Source organism: Globicephala melas, chromosome 1 (genome assembly GCF_963455315.2).
Source record: "Globicephala melas chromosome 1, mGloMel1.2, whole genome shotgun sequence".
Classification (NCBI taxonomy): Eukaryota; Metazoa; Chordata; class Mammalia; order Artiodactyla; family Delphinidae; genus Globicephala; species Globicephala melas.
In genome coordinates this window covers 29,263,661-29,284,652 of record NC_083314.1, presented here as the reverse complement: position 1 = coordinate 29,284,652, position 20,992 = coordinate 29,263,661, and the positions used below count along the sequence as shown (strand labels likewise).

The 20,992-nt window shown below is 38.0% G+C and overlaps 1 pseudogene; it reads left to right on the top strand.

The window, feature by feature from the left end:
- The first annotated feature begins 145 nt into the window (after positions 1–145).
- Positions 146–576, top strand: LOC115859555 (signal recognition particle 14 kDa protein-like; annotated as a pseudogene).
- Positions 577–20,992: the final 20,416 nt, after the last annotated feature.

Sequence of the window (20,992 nt, the reverse complement as noted above, 5' to 3'; positions counted from 1 at the left end):
ATGCCAAAATTGTTACTGCTCAGTTTCAAATAATTTAAATGATTAGTTTTCCTTGCAATAGAATTTTTTAAATAATGAATTGTGTTTAAATCCTTATTATGGGGCTTGGGGCTTATGCTGACAGAGTGGAGCCAGCAGCGCCAGGATGGTGCTTCTGGAGAGAGAGCAGTTCCTGATGGAGCTGACCAGGCTCTACCAGAAGCGCCGGTTGTCGGGCAGCGTGTGCATCACCTGAAGAAGTATGATGGTCGAACTAAACCCATTCCAAGGAAGGGTTCTGTGGAGGGCTTTGAGCCCTCAGAAAACAAGTGTCTGTTAAGAGCTACTGATGGGAAAAAGATCAGCACTGTGGTGAGCTCCAAAGAAGTGAATATGTTTCAGATGGCTTGTTCAAACCTATTGAGAGCTAACATGGATGGGCTGAAAAAGAGCCAGAGTAAGAAGAGCAAAGCAGCGCAGTGAAGGGCACCAGGTTTCCCGCTTTCACCAGCTAACCACTGAATTGCTATTTTTCCTTTGGTTTTTACTTTTGGCCACAAAGCTGGGTTTCTGATTCCCCTACAGTAACTGTTTTCATGTGAGATTAGGGTCATTTTTGGATGGAGGAAGGGCTGTAGTGTTTACAGGGTAGTTACAAGAAGCCAGTTTAATTTAGGTCTGGCTAAGTGGTCTATGTTGTATGGTTGTATGTTTCTGGATAATAGTTTACAGTCTCTGTAGCCGTCTGTGAAGAGCACTGTATCATTAAACCAGTATTTATCAGCACTGACAATCTTTTATTCCTTTTCCCACCCCATAAAACGTTTCTGGCAATAGCTCCTCATTTTGGAATGATGTGATTATGAACAGGCTTTAAGCCCTGTCTTATGGGTTACTGGAATTGAAACCTGACAGTTTTACAAAAAGTTGTGTTATTTCATGGGTATTTTTCCCAGCTTGCTGTATAATTTTATCATCATAGTTTCTCTAGCCATTTGAATGAGTTCTCATAGCCAAATGAGAGTTTGCTTAACCAAGCTAAGGATAAGCCTATTACAAAATCATCAAGAATAAAGATTCCAAGTTAATGATGTTAAAAAAAAATCCTTATTATGGGCCAGGCATTGTTCAATGCACTCTACATGTATTAAGTCCTCATAATCATTTTATCTGTTAAGTATTATTACTCCCATTTTAAGGATGAGGAAATTGGGTCAGAGAAAGGTCAAGAAACTCACCTAACAACTAGCAAGTAGCAAAACCAGGTTTTGAAATCAGGCAGACTGGCGTAGACTGGCTTATCCCCTCTACCAGTCTTCCTTTCTTCACTTGGTGAGGACCTAGTAGTGCTTGAATTGAAGCTGAGTTACACTTGCTTACTACCCCGCATGGGAGACAGAGTTGTGAACACAGAACTGCGGAGGAGCTTGGTCACATAAAAATAGTTAACGGGGAGCGTGGGGGAGCCCGAAGGAGGGAGAGCTTCCAGGGGAGTGCAGTCTGAACTGGGTTTGGAGAAGGAAAAAGTAATTTCATGAAAAAGGATAATTTTTTTTTTTAACAGCAAAATGGGTTTATTCCTGAGCAGCAAAGAATTGTAGTTTGGGACGTGCAACTATGGCAAACCACATGCAAATCTGGTAAAACAAAGGAGAGGGAAGTCTTTTATAGAGGAGAAGGGGAAGTTAGGAGGGGTTGTTATGAACAAATATTGTCTGAGTTGTGACCGTCTTTCATTGGCTGAGCTGTTGCGAGAAGAAAATCTTGCTGGTGACAGTAGTGTCACTTCCTGCAGGAGATGCAAGATACCATCTCTTTCTGTTGGAATCTGTATTGACATTGAGTGAGAGCTCCCCCTCTGGCCTCCTGACTCCATTTTAGTGAAGTTTCCCTTTATTAATTTTTTTTTTGTTTTTTATTCACTTATGGTGAGTAAACATTGATTAAGCATCTCTTGTGTGCCAGGCGCTTCAAAGAGCTGGAGCTACAGCAGCAAACAAGACAAATAAGGGCTCAGCCTCATGCAGCTCTCTCCAGTGAGGGAAGAAAGAAAACACAGAGAAGCATTATAAGTGGTATGAAGGCCAGGAGACAGGGTCCTGGGACAGAGATGGGGAGATACCTTACCTTGGTGGTCAGGGAGACCTCGCTGAGGAGTGACAATTGAAATGAGTCCACAGGAGAAGGAGCGAGCCCTGCATAGATCTGGGGGAGAGCTTGTACACTTTGCAGGAAAGTGAGCTGTGATGTTTTGATTTCCAGTATTTTTACTGATGCTTCTTCCCTACATGTTTTGGCTTTTCTGTTTGGAGCAGGATGTTTTCAGTGGCTCTATTTACAATGGGCACATAATAAAGGTTCACCAAATAATTTATTGGTAGCTACTTTCTTTTAGTCCTTTCTCTAGACCCTGGAGTCTCTAATGAGTCTTGCTTTCATTTATACCCAGTCTTAAGTTATTTCATTTGACCATTTCTTTACCACCCCCACAGAATTATCTGGGCCAATTTCTCTTGAACAATGAACACTGTAACATTAAACCAAATTAAACTGAACTATTATTTTAGGTGATTACATTACATTCAATTAAACTAAAAATAACAACAATGAAAAGTATCCGTTAGCCACCAGAATGGAAGTAGAAATGACTAGAGGGGTGGGAATACAGAGGGTAGAAGTAGGAAGATTCAAGACAAGATTCCTCAGGAACTATTTCTTCTGTACTCAGCCTGTTTTTGATGTTCCCTCCTGTCAATTTCTTCTGTTTTATTTTCCATTCAGGCCTTTACCACCAAGAAGAAAAAGGACACAAAACACAACTTTGTTGTTCACTATTGCTGCATGACAAACCACTTTAAGTTTCAGTGACATAAAACAAGGCTTTATTATTTCCATGGAGAAATCATGGAAATTCCCATGATTCTGTGGATTGGTTGGAGGTTCCTCTGCTGTTTTTACCTGGGCTCACTCACTCAGCTGGAGGATCCGAAGCTGGAAGTTCTGAGAAGAATTGCCCTCCGCTGTCACCAGGCCCAGCCTTTGGTTCTGGCTATTTGCTGGTGGCTTGGACCACTCACTTTGCCTCTTATCCTCAGAAAGCTAGGTCAGCTCCTCAAATGGGGGCTTCAGGGCTGCATTCCAAGGGGGCAAAGGGGAAAATGCAAGTCCTCTTGTAGCTCTGGCTCTGGACACCTGCCTAGAGTCATTTCTGCCACATTCTTTGGGAAAGCCCAGATTAAGGCGGCGGAGGAAAGAGCACCTCTTGACGGAAAATACTTCAATTCAGAATCTGTGGCCATATTTCATCAACCACATACTTTTTAAAAGCACACCTAGCCTACTCCTCCACCAACAACATCCTATGTTTTCTGTGATTTATTTTTCACCAATAAATGCATGTTTCTTCACTGTTCACCCTTTCTTCTCTGCCTGCCTTTGGCCCTCTGCCTCCCTGGGCCAGTGGTGATTGTGGCTGGCTCTAGCCTTCCAGCTTCACTCTGTCTCCTGCTGGACTCGAGGGAGAATGGCCTTGTGGCTCTCCACCTTTACTGTAGCCACTTGGTCAGTATGGGTATTTGGGCTGAAATAATTACCTGTTTCCTTATGAAGTGCACAGAGGTTTGGTCCTTGCTCTTGTGATCTATACCCCAATATGGTATACCATAACCCAGAAAGTCTCTCTGCTTTAGAGTAAGTATCTGCCAAATATAGTGCTTAACTAAGCTGCATAGATAGATAGGTAGATAGATAGATAGATATAGATATTAGCTAATATGTGTGTACAAATATGTACACACATATTAGCTAATATATATTATATATACATATATATACATATATAAATGGTGCCTTGTAAAAGCTTGATGTTGTCATGTCAGTGCTAGAGAGTGACATATGATAGGTGCATAGTAAAATACATATATTAAACTTTATTTCATGAAACAGGTTTCTATTGTATGCTCACAATGGGTCAGCACATTACAGTGCAGTGTGATAAGGGGATACGGTGCTCTAGATAAGTACCTATAGCATCCAGTCAAATTTGGAGTCCAGGAATAATTCCTGGAGGATGTGATGTTGAAGCAATTATATAGTGAGAAAGAATTAGACCAAGAAGAGAAGGAGAGATATTCTAGGTACAGAAAACAGGATGGAATATTTGAAGAACTAAAATCATTCCAGTGTGGCTGGAACTTTGAGAGCGAGTGGAACATGTAAGGAACAGTGCCATATGAGGCTAGATAGGAGGTGAGGACCTTGAGGGACAGTTAAGAAGAGTGAATTTTATCCTGAGAAGACTGGAAGGGATGGTATATGCTTCTAAGATCTGGAGTGCCATGGTTCAGGTTCCATGTTAGAAAGCTCACTCTGCCTAAGAAAGAAAGTTATTGGAAGTTTTTAATATCCTTTATATAAAGGTTAATGTCCTGAAGTTACTAAAGATACTAATCCCATCTAGGTAAATGAAAGATTTTAAGGAAGAGAGTGACAAAGTTAGACTTGTATCCTAGAGGTATGATGTTCTAGAAGAAGCTTCTAAGAGGGCATAAAGAGATGAGAAGCTGGGGGGATGGAGAAGGTTTGGAATGGAGATGAGAGTGCTGCTGACATCAGGGAGCTCTGTGTGCTTCATTGGAAGGCAGTACATTAGTCAGACTCCAAAAATGGACGAGTTCATGGAGTCACTGGACTCTGGCACCACCCCAAACATAGTAGTTCCATCGTTCGCCACAGCTCAGGCCTGAGAGGGAGGCAAGGTGCCAACTAGCTACTGGGTGGTATCTCTCACAGACCATGCCCCCAAATTGGGGATAATACCTGCAGAATGTCCCAATAGCTTTATGCTGAATAAGGTTTGTTTTAGGGAAAACCAAAGATCACCAGGGACATTTTTTTATATCCTCTCAGTCCAAAAATACCTGGCTCGTCCACTGTGTGAGGAGGACACCAGTGACCTTTTAGAGTGGCCGGACACTCCTCTGTGTCACAGAGTATGAGAGTCAGAACTGCAAACACTGTTTGGAGATCAGGGAGTGGAAGAGTGAGAATGAGAGGGAGAGACTGAAGATGTAGCTGAAGGGCCTGGAGCCTGAGAAAGCCAAGCTGGTCCAGGAAGTGGCACATGGAGAAGAACCGAGAAAGAACAGCAGAAAATCATGAAGCAGAACAGAAAACAGGAACCCCTCTAGATATTACAAGCACAGATGTTTTACACAAGACATTGTTTTATAGGATGTTGAAAAGCAGGAAGAGAAAAACAGAGAAGGAGGGGTAACTAGAGGACAAATTTTGCTGCCTGATGCAGAATTCATTCTTATCCATATGTGTATCACTTCTTTTTATCATTTAATTTATTGATGTTTGCTGGTGATGAACTCTTTTTTTTTCTTGATCTGAAATGTGTTTATTTTATCTTCATTCTTTATACATGTTTCTATTCAGCATAGAATTTTAGGTTTGCAGTTATTTTCTTTCAATGAATTAATGAAGTCCTTCCATATTCTTTTGGTTTCTATTTTTTGCTAATGAAGTTAACTATCAATCTGACTTTGGCTACTTTGAAGGTAATCTCTCTCTCTCTCTCTGGGTGTATGTTTTTAAAATATTCTCTTTCTCTTTGATTATCTGCAGTTTTACTGTGATGTGTTTAGTTATGGTTTTCTTTTTGTTTATCTTCCTTGGAGTTCATTAAGCTTCTTGAATCTGTAGATTGATACGGTTCACCTTTCTGGAGAACTCTCAAACATAATCCTTTCAAATATAGCCTCTGCCAATGCTCTCTCTCCTTCTGGAAACTTCTTACTCTGCCCTGAAGTCTCTTATCCTCTCTTCCTTAGTTTCTATATTTCTCTCTCTCTCATTCTATATAAAATCTTCTGACCTATCTTCCAGGTCTATCATTTTCTCTTCTGTGTTCAATCTACTCTAAAACCCACTTTACTGAAATGTTAATTTGGGTTATTTTATTTTTTCATGTGTAGAAGCTTTATTTGGTTCTTTTACAAATCTATTATTCCACTTGTTACAGTTTCCTGTTCCCTGAAGATATTTTTAAGCTTGTCAAAATTTTTATACATAATTATCATTAAAAATCTCTTTCTAGCATTTGAGGTCTTTGGGGGCTAGTTTATGCTGGTTTTTCTATTAGTTCATTGCACTTTATTTCCTTGTTGTGCTAATTTATCTTTGATTTTGTGCTACATTTTTCCCTTGAAAGTTTATTTGTGAAATTTTCCAGAGGCTGAGGATAAGAATTCTTTCCTCCAGAGAGGCTTCGCATTTGCAAATGCCAAGCACCTGTATACCAAGAATCTGTAACCATTTAAAAGTAAATATATTTTAGTGCCTGATAGTGTTAACTTGAGCTGCAAGTGTTCATAAGGTCAGCATTCATTTTCCAAACTCAAGTTCTCTTTCCCCACTCCACCCCAAACTCCTCCCACTTGAAGGGAAATAAGAAAAGGGAAGCAAAAAAAAAATAAAGAAAGCAGGTATACTCTGGTTCAGTCTTCCCTTTTGAGTCTTAGCTCAATTTCTCCACTGTTTCCAGCCAGATCTGCAAATACCCCAGGCAAGAGTGAACTGTGGCCTGCCACCTCCTTCTTGTTTCTTGACTTCTTAATTTTGAGCTTTCTTTTCAATAACTTTTAAGAAGTTATCTCTTCAATAATTTTGAAAAAGTTATCTCTTCAATAACTTTTAAGTTTTTTTCATACTATATCATTTTAAGTTGGCTTCAGTAGAAATATGGCCCAAATAACATAGCCTGCCATCATGGAAAATGGAAATTCCCCTAATTATCTTTCTACTCTTTTTCTCACTTCTACTAAGTCTGTGCAGAGTCCAATATTAGTCTTTGGCCAAGAATTGTTGGGGTTTCCTCAACTGTAACACAGGGTTAATCATCTCTTCCTACCCCACAGAGTAAGGATGAAAGTCAGATAAGATTCTGTAGGTAAAAGTTCCTGTGAACTATTGGGTCATCTAAAGGGAACTAGAAAGGTATGTGAGCAGAGTGATTTGACTGTCTTTGTGTTCCTCCCAGTTCTAAATTCCAAGAGTCTATATTTCTGCATGAATATTTCTTATCTCTGTCCATTGTTTATATAGATCTTCACAACCTTCTCTGCCCATTTATAATATCCAGCACCCTATTTTTTTCTATGTGAATCTACCTATCCTTCAAGATTCTTACAGGTACATCTTCTACACCAGTGGTCCTCATGATGGCTATTAAAATGCATATGTGTGAACCCCACCCAGGCCAGTGTAATCAGAATCTCTGGGGGTGAGGCCCAGATGAGTCACAGTACAGGTTGAGTATCACTGTCTACATATAGCCTTTCCTGACACACTGAAACCTAGTAATCCAGTAATCTCTCCTTCTTAATCCTTTCTCTTATTGACTGTATCATTCATTGGGACAGAGCCCACACTGCCTTGTATGTTAATTATCTTGTTAAATTTGTAAATAATCTGGATTTCTAAACAGAATACAATTCTTTTATGAATGGTTTAGCTCTGCTTCCCGTAATGCATATAAAGCTGTCCCTTGCAAATAATAAGAAACCTAAAATTATTTTCATAAGATATTGTTATGGGGAATATGAGTAGGAAAATGACCCATTTGTCCCAGGTAATATGCTGATATCACAGCTTCTAAAATAAAAAACAAAACCCTACTCCAAACATTAAAACGTTAGAGGATTGGTTAAATAAATATGTGTTCACCCTATGATGGATACATTGCAGTTATTAAAAATGCTGGAGAAGACTATTTAATGGCATGATAAAATTATTTTGATACATTAGATGAGGAAAAGTAAATTACAAACAGTACACAATTTTTAAAATTTAGGAAAGTATTTATGGATGAGTGGTATTCTTGAATATTTTGTATTTAAAAAATAAAATGAAAGCAGCTTTGTTTTCTTAGAATGTGTGTGTGTGAGCAGATTTGAACAAAGCTAAGTAAAAAGTGCTTATCACTGCATTTTAAACATCTCTCTTTTCTCACACTTCACATCCTAGATCACCGTAATCATGGGAAATGATCTGTCCAGCACAAGCAGAAGCACTATCCCTCAATGTTTTGCTGTTGCCCTGCTGCTGACTTCTGCTATTTCCCTCCATCTAATGCAAAGATAAGTGGCCTGGCTCTGAACATGGCCTCATTGTTTCCAGTGTAAATATGATTGGTTACCTGGCTAAATCCTGCTTACTAAATATTTGGACTTACTAAGTTCTAGAAACAGGAAAATAAAATATAAAAGGAAACTATAATATGGCTCAGCTTTTTATAACCTTGGGTGGTGTCAACTATGCATGAAACATGGAAAAGAGTATGATGGAAATAGTAGATCACTTTTTTGGAAAGAACAGATCACTTCTTTCTACTTGGAGAATAAAATAGTTTTACAAAGGAAAAAAATCAAACTGTGTGTGCCATATGATCTGAAAGTGGTTAAGAAAACTAAGCCTGAAAGGGAATACATCAGTGTCACCAGCCATCAAGACTCTCATCCATTGCTGGCTGGAATGTTATTTGGTACAAACTCCATGGAAAACAATTTGGCAATACCTATCAAAATTATAAATTCACATACCTTTTGATGCAACAATTCCATTTGTAAGGGTATTTTGTGGTATGCTCACAGATTTGCAATATGTGTAAGTTAACTAATGCAGCATAGTGTGGAAAATAAATTAAAACATCCATCAGGGATAACTTGTTAAATAATTACAATATTTGGCTCAGTATTATGCAACTATAAGATAGAAAGGGAAAACTCCTTAGGAATTCATATAGAATAATCTTGAAGGTATATTTTACATGAAAAAACCTAGATACATATGTATTAAGTGGTTTGTATTTTCTATGCTACTCTTTGCTTTAAATAAAAGTGGTGAGAAGGAATATGCATACTTTGGGTTGTACTTTATTATATACATATAATTTTGATGGACTTCAGGGAGAAAAAATGAGTGAAGACAGGAAATTTTTTTAAGACTATTTTTTTAAAGAAGTTTTAGATTTACAACAAAATTGAAAGTATAAAGATTTCCCATATACTCACTCATCCAACAGGTACTTTTTTTTTTTTTTTAAACCATGGATGAATTGCATTGGCACATTTTAATTACCAAAAGTCCATAGTTTACCTTGGGGTTCACTCTTGGTATTGTACATTCTTTTTTTTCCCAGTTTTATTGAGAAATAACTGACATACATCACTATATAAGTGTAAGGCATACAGCAAGATGGTTTGATTTATATATATTGTGAAATGATTACAACAATAATTTCAGCTAAAATCCATTTTCTCACATAGATACAAGTGTTGTACATTCTATGGGTTTGAACAAATGTATAAAGAATATATTCAGTATAATGTCATACAAAGTATTTTCATTGCCCTAAAAAGGAATATTTTGTTGTCTACTCTTTTGTACCTCTTGAATCTGAACCATGTAAATGAATTATCTAATTGAAAAAAATTTAATTAGTAATTAAAAATACGACCAACATGCTAAAGTATAAGCTTCATGGAGATAGGGACTGTGTCTATCTTGTATGCAGTTCTATTCACAGCTCCCAGCACAGTGCCTGGCATAGAGTAGCCACTTAATAGTCAAATGAATATGAATGATTAATATTTAGTGGTAGGATTCCTGGAAATATTTTGTAATTTGTAAATATTCCTTGATATACAGGTAATTATTTTAAAAATCAGAAATAGAATTTTTAAGTGGGAAGTAAAGACTCAGAGTATAATCCTTAAACCCAGGCAAGTGGGACCCCTGCCCTGCATTATAGGACCCACACCTCAAGAAGCCCTGTACTTTGAAGTGTCCTCCTTAATTTCTGACTCCCCTCTGTTGGCTGGGACCAGCTGGAGCTGGCAGTGCCATTGTAACAAGGTGCCACAGATGCAGACCAAATTCCAAGGTGCTCTCCAACCCTCAACTGCTCTCCCCTTGGGGTTGACCAGATGCCCCAAGGAACTCCAGGATTTGTGTATATGAGTCATCCCAGACTGGCCCAGGGTTGGGCTCTGGTTCCAGGAGGATGACATGAGAATAGATAGTTTCTATTGGCTGGTATTGTGGAATACCAGCCAATTTTGTGGAATTGTGTGAGATGGTCACCAGCTGATGCTTATACCTTGCTTTTGAGTGACTCTTATGCAAGTTTGACAGGGTAAAGTGTAAGTTCAGGGCTTGACTATTAAGAATTCACCCCTGAGGGACTTCCCTGGTGATCCAGTGTCTAAGATTCTGCACTCCCAATGCAGGAGGCCTGGGTTCGATCCCTGGTGAGGGAACTAGATCGCACATGCCACAACTAAGAGTTCAAATGCTGCAACTAAAGATCTTTCATGCCACAACTAAAGATCTCACATGCCACAACTAAAGGTCCTGCATGCTGCAACTAAGACCTGGCACAGCCAAATAAATAAATAAATAAGTTAAATAATTAATTTTTAAAGAGACTGTTAAAAAAAAAAAAAATTCACCCCTGAGCCTTGAGCTTGGTTCCTGTGCAGCCCAGGCACTTGTTCTCACCTATCCATTTTCTGACATTTTTTTGCCAAGTTGTTTACATAGACAAAACCACACAAAAAATATTTGCTAGTGCTCGCACACCTCAAGGATGGCCCTGATCTAATGTAATAATTTGTGTTGTTTGAGAATTTTAAGTGAAAGCAAATGAAAATACTTAACATTCTGACAGATCAAAGGAAATATTTTATTCCAGAATATAATTAAATAAATAGAATAGAATAATGTTGCTAGGTGGGATAAGAGACATAGGTCATTTTGATCAGAGCCCATACCTACAAAATCCAGAGTCAGAGGAGCCCAAAAAGCTATATAGCAGGGTATTTTTATAGCTAAAGTCAATAGTTTTACAGTGATTTTTTAGAATACAAGTATAGTTGATTTACATTGTTGTGTTAGTTTTCTGGTGTATAGCAAACTGATTCAGATATATATATATATATATATATATATATATATATATATATATATATATGTTCATTTTCAGATTCTTTTCCATTATAGTTTATTACAAGATATTGAATATGGTTCCCAGTGCTATACAGTAAGATCTTGTTTATCTATTTTATATATAGTATTGTGTATCTCCTAATCTGAAACTGCTAATTGATCCCTCCACCACTTCCCATTTGGTAACCATAAGTTTATTTTCTATGCCTGTGAGTCTGTTTCTGTTTTGTAAATAAGTTCACTTGTATCATATTTTTAGATTCCACATGTAAGTGCTATCACGATATTTGTCATTCTCTGTCTGATTTACTTCACTTAACATGATAATCTCTAGGTCCATCCATGTTGCTGCAAATATTATTTCATTTTTATGGCTGAGTAATATTCCATTGTGTGTGTGTGTGTGTGTGTGTGTGTGTGTGTGTGTGTATTGCTGCATTGCTGGATGATATGGTAACTCTATTTTTAGTTTTTAAGGAACCTCCAAACTGTTCTCCATAGTGGCTGTATCAATTTACATTCCCATCAACAGTGTAGGAGGGTTCTCTTTTCTTCTCCACACCCTCTCTAGCATTTATTATTTGTAGATGTTTTGATGATGGCCATTCTGACCAGTGTGAAGTGATACCTCATTGTAGTTTTGATTTGCATTTCTCTAATAATTAGCATTGTCGAGCATCTTTTCATGTGCCTGTTGGCCATCTGTACGTCTTCTTTGAAGAATTGTCTATTTAGGTCTTCTACCCAGTTTTTGATTGGGTTGTTTGTTTTTTTGATATTGAGCTGTATGAGCTGTTTGTATACTTCCGAAATTAAGCCCTTGTCTGTCACATCGTATGCAAATATTTTCTCCCAGTCCGTAGGTTGTCTTTTCATTTTGTTTATGATTTCCTTTGTTGTGCAAAAACTTATAAGTGTGATTAGGTCCCATTTGTTCGCTTTTGCTTTTATTTCTTTTGCTCTGGGAGACTGACCCAAGAAAACATTGCTATGACTTATGTCAGAGAATGTCTTGCCTATGTTCTCTTTTAAGAGTTTTACAGTATCATGTCTTATATTTAAGTCTTTAAGCCATTTTGAGTTTATTTTTGTATATGGTGTGAGAGAGTGTTCTAACTTCATTGAGTTCCATGCGGCTGTCCAGCTTTCCCAACACCAATTGCTGAAGAGACTGTGTTTTCTCTATTGTATATTCTTGCCTCCTTTGTCAAAGACTAATTGACCAATTAATTAATTGTGTGAGGGTTTATTTCTGTGCTCTCTATTCTGTTTCATTGATCCATACAACTGTTTTTGTGCCAATACAATGCTATTTTGATTACTGTAGCTTTGTAGTATTATCTGAAGTCTGGGAAGGTTATGCCTCCAACTTTGTTCTTTTTCCTCAGGATTGCTTTGGCAATTCTGGGTCTCTTATGGTTCCATATAAACTTTAGGATTCTCTGAAAAATGTCTTGGATAATTTGATAAGGATTGCCTTAAATCTGTAGATTACTTTGGGTAGTATGGCCATAAAAACTATATTAATTCTTCCAATCCAAGAGCATGGTATATCTTTCCATTTCTTTGAATTATCTTCAATTTCCTTTATTACAGTTTATTAGGTCTTAGCATATAAGTCTTTCACCAACCTGGTCAGGTTTATTCCTAAGTATTTTATTTTTTTGATGCAATTTTAAAAGGAATTGATTTTTTTTACTTTCTGTTTCTGATATTTCATTGTTAGTGTAAAGAAATGGAACAGACTTCTGTATATTAATCTTGCACCCTGCTACTTTGCTGAATTCATTTAGCAGTTCTAATAGTTTTTGTGTAGCGTCTTTAGGATTTTCTATATATGGTATCATGTCATCTGCCTGTAATGACAATTTTACCTCTTCCCTTCCAATTTGGATACATTTTCTTTCTTTTTCTTGTCTGATTTCTGTGGCTAGAATTTCTAATACCACGTTGAATAGAAGAGGTGAGAGTGGACATCCTTGTCTTGTTCCAGATTTTAGTGGGAAAGCTTTCAGCTTTTCACCATTGAGTATTATGTTGGCTGTGGATTTGTCATAAATAGTTTTTATTATGCTGAGATATGTTCCCTCTATATCTACTTTGGTGAGAGTTTTTATCATTAATCAATGTTGAATTTTATCAAATGTTTTTTCTGCATTTATTGAGATGATCATATGGTTTTTGTCTTTTCTTTTATTGATGTATCACACTGATTGATTTGTATATGTCAAATCATCCTTGTGACCCTGGGATGAATCCAACTTGATCATGGTGTATGATCTTTTCTATGCGTTGTCGGATTTGGTTTGCTAATATTTTATTGAGGATTTTACATCTATGTTCATCAAAGATATTTGCCTGTAATTTTCTTTTTTGGTAGTGTCTTTGTTTGGTTTTGGTATCAGAGTGGAGGCTTCATAGAATGACAGTGGGAATGTTCCCTCCTCTTCAATCTTTTGGAAGAGTTTGAGAAGGATGGGTATAAATTCTTCTTTGTATGTTTGGTAGAATTCCCCAGTAAAGCCATCCGGTCCTGGACTTTTGTTTGCACAGAATTTTAAAATTACAGGTTCTGTTTTACTTCTAGTGGTAAGTCTGTTCAAATTGTCTCTTTCTTCTTGATTCAGTTTTGGTGGGCTGATGTTTCCAGAAACTTGTCCATTTCTTCTAGGCTGTCCAATGTTTTGGCATATAATTGTTCATTGTATTATCTTATGGTTATTTGTAGTTCTGCAGTATCAGTTGTTATTTCTCCTCTTTCATTTCTTATCTTGTTTACTTGGGTCCTCTCTCTTTTTTTCTTATTTAGTCTGGCCAGAGGTTTGTTGATTTTGTTTATCCTTTCAAAAAACCAGCTCTTGGTTTTATTGATTTTTTTTTCTATTGTATTTTTAATCTTTACTTTACTTATTTCCTCTCTGATCTTTATTATTTCCTTCCTTGTGCCGACTTTAGGTTTTGTTTGGGTTTTTTTCCTACTTCTTTTAGGTGGTAGGTTAGGTTGTTTATTTGATATTTTTCTCGTTTTTTGAGGAAGACCTGTATCACTATGAACTTCCCTCTTAGTATTACTTTTACTGCATCCCTTAGATTTTGTATGGATGTGTTTTCATTGTCATTTGTCTCAAGGTATTTTAAAATTTTCTGTTTGATTTCAATGTTGACCCATTGGTTTTTTAATAACATGTTGCTTAATCTCCATGTAATCATTTTTTCTTATTTCTCATTCTATGGTTCATTTCTAGTTTCATGTTGTTGTGATCAGAAAAGATGCTTGAAATAATTTCCATCCTCTTAAATTTCTAGAGGCTTGCTTTGTGCCCTAGTATGTTGTCTATCCTAGAGAATGTTCCATGTGCCCTTGAGAAGAATGTGTATTCTGGGGTTTTGGGGATGTAATGTCCTGAAAATATCAATTAATCTAACTGTTCTATTGTATTTAGGATACATTTAGGATCTATTTTATTTAGGATATGTTTAGGATCTCTGTTGCCTTATTGATTTTCTGTCTGGAAGATCTCTGTTGATGCCAGTGGGGTGTTAAATTCTCCTACTTCCATTGTATTCCTATCAAGACTCTTAGTATTTGGTTTGTGTATTTAGGTGTTCCTACATGGGGTGCATATGTGTTAATAAGCGTAACATGCTCTTCTTTATTAATCCTTTTATTATTATATAGTGTCCTTCTTTATCTTTATGGTCTTTGTTTTGAAGTTTTTTTGTTTGATATGATATTGCTACCCCCGCTTTCTCATCATTTCCATTTGCATGAAATATCTTTTTCCATCCCCTCACTTTCAATCTATGTGTGTCCTTTGCCCTAAAGTAGATCTCTTGTAGGCAGCATATTGTAGGCTCTTGTTTTGTTATCCAATCTTCCTCTCTATTCCTTTTGATCAGAGCATTTAGTCCATTGACATTTAATGTAATTATTGATAGATGTGTATTTATTGCTATTTTAAACTTGTTTTCCAGTTGATTTTGTATTTCTTCTTTGCTCCTTCTTTAACTTTTTGTTTTTCCTTTTGTGATTTAATGATTTTATTTTGTATTATGCTTCTGTCCTCTTCTTTTTGTTTTTGTGAATCTATTGTATGTTTTTTATTTGTGGTTACCTTGGTTTTCAAGTATATTAACCCATTACTATATCTACTTGCTTTAGACTTGTAGTCACATAAACTCAAATACATTCTAAAAAAAACTACATTTTCTTATGACCCTCCCCCACTTTTTATGATTTTGATATCCTCTTTTACATCTTCATGTTTATCCTTTTGCTCTTCATTGTAGTTATAATTGCTTTCACAAAATTAAAAAAAATTTCTTTTAATCTATACTGGTTTACTTAAGTGATCTTCAATCCTTTTATATACTTGCTTATCCTATTGTGATTTTCTCTTTCCTATAGGTTCTTGCTTCTTTTCTATTTAGGAAGATCTTTCAATATTTCTTTTAGGATAGGTTTAGTATTGTTATATTCTTTTAGTTTTTGCTAGTCTGAGAAATTCTTTATTTTTCCTTCTATTCTAAATGATAATCTTGGTGGGTAGAATGTCCTAAGTTGCAGGTTTTTTCCTTTCAGGACTTTGAATATATCTTGCCCCTCCTTTCTGGCCTGCAAAGTTTCTGTGGAGAAATCAGCTGATAGCCTTATGGGAGTTCCCTTGTAACTAACTCTTTGTTTTTCTCTTGCTGCCTTTAGAACCCTCTCTTTATCTTTTACTTTTACCATTTTAATTTTAATGTATCTTGATGTAGGTTTGTTTGAGTTCATCTTGTTTGGGACCCTCTGTGCTGCTGTACCTGGACATCTGTTTCCAGCCATAAATTCTTCAAATACATTTTTGATCCCCTTTTTCTTCAGCTTCTGGGATCCCTATTATGGGTAGATTGGCTTGCTTTATATTATCCCATAGGTCTTGTATATTGCTTTCAATTTTTTTTAATTTGTCTCTCTGTCTGCTGTTCTGATTAGGTGATTTACATTATTCTATCTTCCAGCTCACTTAGGCATTCTGCTGCGTTATTTACTTTGCTATTTATTGCCTTTAGCTTGGTTTTCATCTTGACAATTGAGTTGTCTAATTTTGATTGGCTCCTCTTTAGAGTTTCTAGTTCCTTGTTACAGTGATCTGCATTTCTATCAATAGCCTTTCTTAATTCCTCCAATATTTTTATCTCCTTTTTGAACTCAGGGTCTAGGAGACTGGAAAGATCTGTTTCTTTGTTTGTCCTTTCAAGGGAATTATCTTGTTCTTTTAATTGGGAGTGGTTCCTCTACTTCTTCATTTTACTTATATTTCTCTGACCCTATGAATTAGGAGAAACAGTTATCTACTGTGGTCTTGAAGGGCTCTTTTTATGTGGCAGTGTCCCTGTGTAGCCTGTGTGAGTCTAATATTTTTGGTGCAAGGTCTTTTTTTAGTATGGATGTCTACCACATCTTTCCTTAGTGTGTGCTGGCCATTATCCCCTTGGTAGGGGGTGTAATTAGTGTTGTGGTGACAAGAGCCTGCGCTGGATATTGGTTGGGGCCTCCTCTTTTTTCTTTGGTTGTCACAGCCCTGTCAGGGGCAGGGTCTGCTCCCCAGTTGTTGGTATAGAAGCCCTCAGATCTGGTTCTAAGCTGCGGTGTGAGGTAGGCAGAATGGGAGGGCTCCCGCTGTTAAAGGAGCCACTGAGTATTCCTCTGCAGGAGCTGTCCACCAGGAAGTGTGCTCTATGTTGTCACCTGTCACCCATGTGTGTACTAACAGAATACACTGTTTTTGACCCTGCCCTTGGACCTTTCTCAGCCGTGGGCACACTGGCAATCAGCCCAGATGTCCCAAAGAAACTGTGCTCACAAAACTGTCAGCATGTCTTCTAAAGTCTGACACCCAAACGTGCCATGGGAGCTAAAGGAATTAGTCCAGACCCCAGCCCCGCCTCCATGTGCATGCACCCACAAAGCCTGCAGCTGCTGATACTGGACCCACCCCATCCACGGGAGTGCCAATAATCTGCTCGAATGTCCCTCACGCACTGTGCTCACAAATCTGCTGGTGGCATAAGTTCACACAGCCACCAGGAATTGGCTCAGATCTCAGTCCTGCCTCTGTGTGTGGGCAACCTGCTGGTGCCTGTGTGCTCCCAGAGATGGTAGTGTGGAGTCACGGCCACTGTGAGCACACCGAGAATGAGGCTGCTATAGTGGGGCCATAACCCTAATTTCACACAGGTTAACAATGGGGTTTCTGTGGTGGACCTGGGCTCCACCCTACACACACCCCCAGATGTGTTCCAGACCACACTCCAGGCCCTTTGAGCTGTCTCTGAGCAGCCAACCCCAGTCCTCTCCCTGGGTCTGTCCACTGAAGCCCAAGTTTCAGCACCCAGCCCCCCTGTGCAACAGTAGGTATGCGTCTCAGGCTAGGGAGTGCAGCAAGGTAGCCAGGATCGTCTGTGCTGGTCTCTCTCTGTTCTGCCTGCCACAAGCCAGGGGCTGAACTCTCCTCTGAGCCTGTGTAGCTCCCTATATGTCACAGTTGATCTGCCAGCTGGTGAAGGGGTTCCCAGGGTGAGGGAGCCTTTCCTCTTTCACAGGGACACAGTTCCCATTCCAATTCCTTTTTTTTTTTTTTTCTTTTCTTTCATCTAAACTTAGTTACATGGTGATCTTTCTTTCTTACAGTTTTGGTTGTTTGAGATCTTCTGCCAGAGTTCAGTAGGTATTCTGTGAGACATGCAGATATATTTGTGGTAGGAGGTGAGTTCCATGTCCTTCTATTCTGCCATCTGGATCTCCCTCTACAGTATATATTTTTTTAATTTATGAATATGTAAACTTCAACTCCCTTGCCCATTCTTAGCAACATCTCAAAAGAGGTCAAGCCCCACCATACTGGCAAAACACCTTTGTCCCTACTTTCTGCCACATTACGCTATGGTTCACACAGTTCATCACTACAGTTATATTATACAGTTAAACTCTTCTTACATATTCATCTCCTCCCATCACACTCCAACACACATTTTCCAAGGAAATAATTTGAGCTTTAGAGAGTGCAGAGGGTCAGAGAGAGATTAGCCTGAGAAGAACCAGCCTTAAGGAGATGAAGTCAACTTCTTCCTTCTAAAATCAGAGACCGAAATCCTCTCATTTTCCTATTTTTCACCTTAAGCACACATCTCTCTGCTGAGCTGGGCAATTCTGTATAATCCAAAGAAAGTGCTGTGTCTCTAAAAAGTCCCATGGTCCTTCCCTGCACTAGACTAGTCCTTTCTTCTCCCTCCAGAGAGCGTCAGGAAACTTTCTACATTAGACTGGAAGCGGTGGAAAGGCCCTTGCTGATGCACACCAGCAATTTCTCTGATGTGCTATGAGGATCAAAAGGAGGTGAACCTGTGACTCATGATTTATGTAAGGCTGAAGTCCTGTTGCACTCAGATATACAGCTGAGTTTGTTTCTCATTTTCATGAGTGCACACTGTATGTTGACTGTGAGGAAATGTGTGCTAGCACAAGTGGGGTGGGCAGGGACAACAAGGATGAGTTGTATGCAGATGAGTTTTTATGCAGAACACGAAGCTTGAGCTGAACCTTGAAAGGTGAGGAGGAAAGTGCAGATGATGAAGGATCTAGAGATAATTTCTTGGTAGAGGGAGCAAAAGGAACAAAGGAGAGGCATAAAGGAACTGTATGATATGTAAGGAGAATAGTGGTTTCACTAGTGTGGTATTTGGCCTAGGTGTTGGGGTGGAAATGGGAGAGCAGAGAGAGCTAAGATAGAAAGATGGGAAAGGATTTAGGTTTAGACTTTATCTCATGGGTGATAATGGGGAGGGACCACATTTCACGGCTTTGCATTCCATTTTATTTTCACTTTGAGAATTTTTTAAAATCCATATTCTATTTAGATTGAAATACATGATATAAAATCATTGAGCCACATCAAAAATCATTGAGCACACCTTTCACAAGGGAGATTTATTTTCTGCTTTTGAGGAGACAGAAAGGAGGGTCAGAGTGTCTCTCTTGCATTGGCTGTTTCTTAAGTAACTTTAATTCAAAATAATATGCCATTGCTACATACTTGGGGGCAGCCTACTCTGGGACCTAACAATGTCTAGAGTCACGGGCGATAAGACCACTCCGCTTTTTCTTCTCATCTCTTGGAAAAAGTGTCCTATTTATACCTCATCTCTTTCCAAGCTCCTTCCAGCTCAAGTAGGATCAATTCCACGGGTACAATTTGAACAGGTACATAACCCAACATTATACCAGGAAACAGTGTAATGGTTTGCAAAGAATCCACCCAAGCCTTGTAATCAGACAAACCTGGGTTCAAAGGCTAGGCCTGCCTCTGTGTTCTCAGTCCAGTTATTTCATCTCTCTGTGTTGATTTTTTTATCTGTCATAACTGTGGACTGTACCCTAGGACTGCTTCATGGACGTATGATCTGTCATACAGGAACTTGCACTTAGATGGGTCCCTTGGTTTAATGCTCTGCTGTTGCCATCTTGAAACTCTTAATAACTTTTTAACAGGAGCCATGCATTTTCATTTTGCATTGGGCCCTGCAAATTATGCTGCCAGTTCTGTCTAAACAATCAGGGTAATGTGAAAAGAGCCACATGCAAGTGAGATTGATCAGCTTTCACAGAGTACTTACTATGATCTGTAGATGAGAAGATTCATAATATCTCATTTCAGAGACAGATGGTAACTTCTGTTAGCATGCCACGTGTGAAGGCTCAGACTGCCCTTTTCATCTGTGCCACCTTGGGAAATCACAATGCCTCTGATGCCCTCAGGGTCATCACTTGTAAGTTGTAGATAATAAAAATATTTACCATGTGGGATTTGGGAGAGGATTAAATGAGGTAATATATGAAATGTGCCTAAAACAGTGCTTAGCACCTAGCAAGCTATTCATATTCTTCTTATTATGTATTTAAAGTTGTTTTGTCTGAAACTGTGTTTTAGTTTAAATATTATACTGTTCATACAGAGCAATTGTTGTAGACCTCTTAAGAAACTTTCAGACTAAGATTGCATAGAAACAGACAATTGACAGAAAAAGGAATACAAATGGCCAATAAAGCTTTGAAAAGATGTTTCACATTCCACATAACTAAAGAAATAAAAAGTAAATTAGTTATGGGATGGTTATTTTTTACTCATCTCACTGGGGAAAATTTTTTAAATGGTAATACTCTATATTAGCCAGGATGTGGGGGATAGTTACTCTGGAGCATTGCTGATGAGGAGTACAAACGTGTTTACCATTTGAGGACAATATGGCAACGTTTACCTAAATTTCATGCCAACAATCCCAATCCAAGGAGACACAATACTTGCAGAGGTAGTAAAAATATATTCATTCATTTATTTATTCATCAAATTTATGTTGAACATCTATTTAGTGTCAGCTGAAGTCACTGATTCACAGACTCCCTTAAAGGAGATAATCAGATGACATGATTTCAGGTAATTATAAGTAATATTAAGACAAAGAAAGTCAGCTCTTGATTAAAGGATGATGAGATAGGGAGCAGGGTATTCTGTGGATGAACAAGGAAGGCCTTGCTAAAGAAGTGATACTGAAGCAGAGACCTAAAGGAGGACCTGCTTGCTCCCTCTATAGGAAGGTCATCCAGTGAAGGCAACAAGGGCAAAGAGGGCCCAGAGGGAAAACAGTGGCTCTTCAGGGCCCTTCAGCAGGAAGGGAAGTGTAACCAACAAATAACCATTAATAAAGGGGTAAAAGAGTCCTTTCTTGGTGTCATCTGTACACTGGAATATTACAGGGAGCTGTAAAAAAGTGAGAAGACCTACTGGTACAAATCTGGAAATGTATGCGTGATATATTAAGTGGAAATAAAATTACATAAAACAATATATTAATAATCTCATTTCTATAAAAAGATTGAAATGTATGTATGTCTTTTTGTGTAAACATTTGAAAAGATCTAGAGATACAAAACCAAGTATTATGCAAGGTTGTAGCAAGGGGG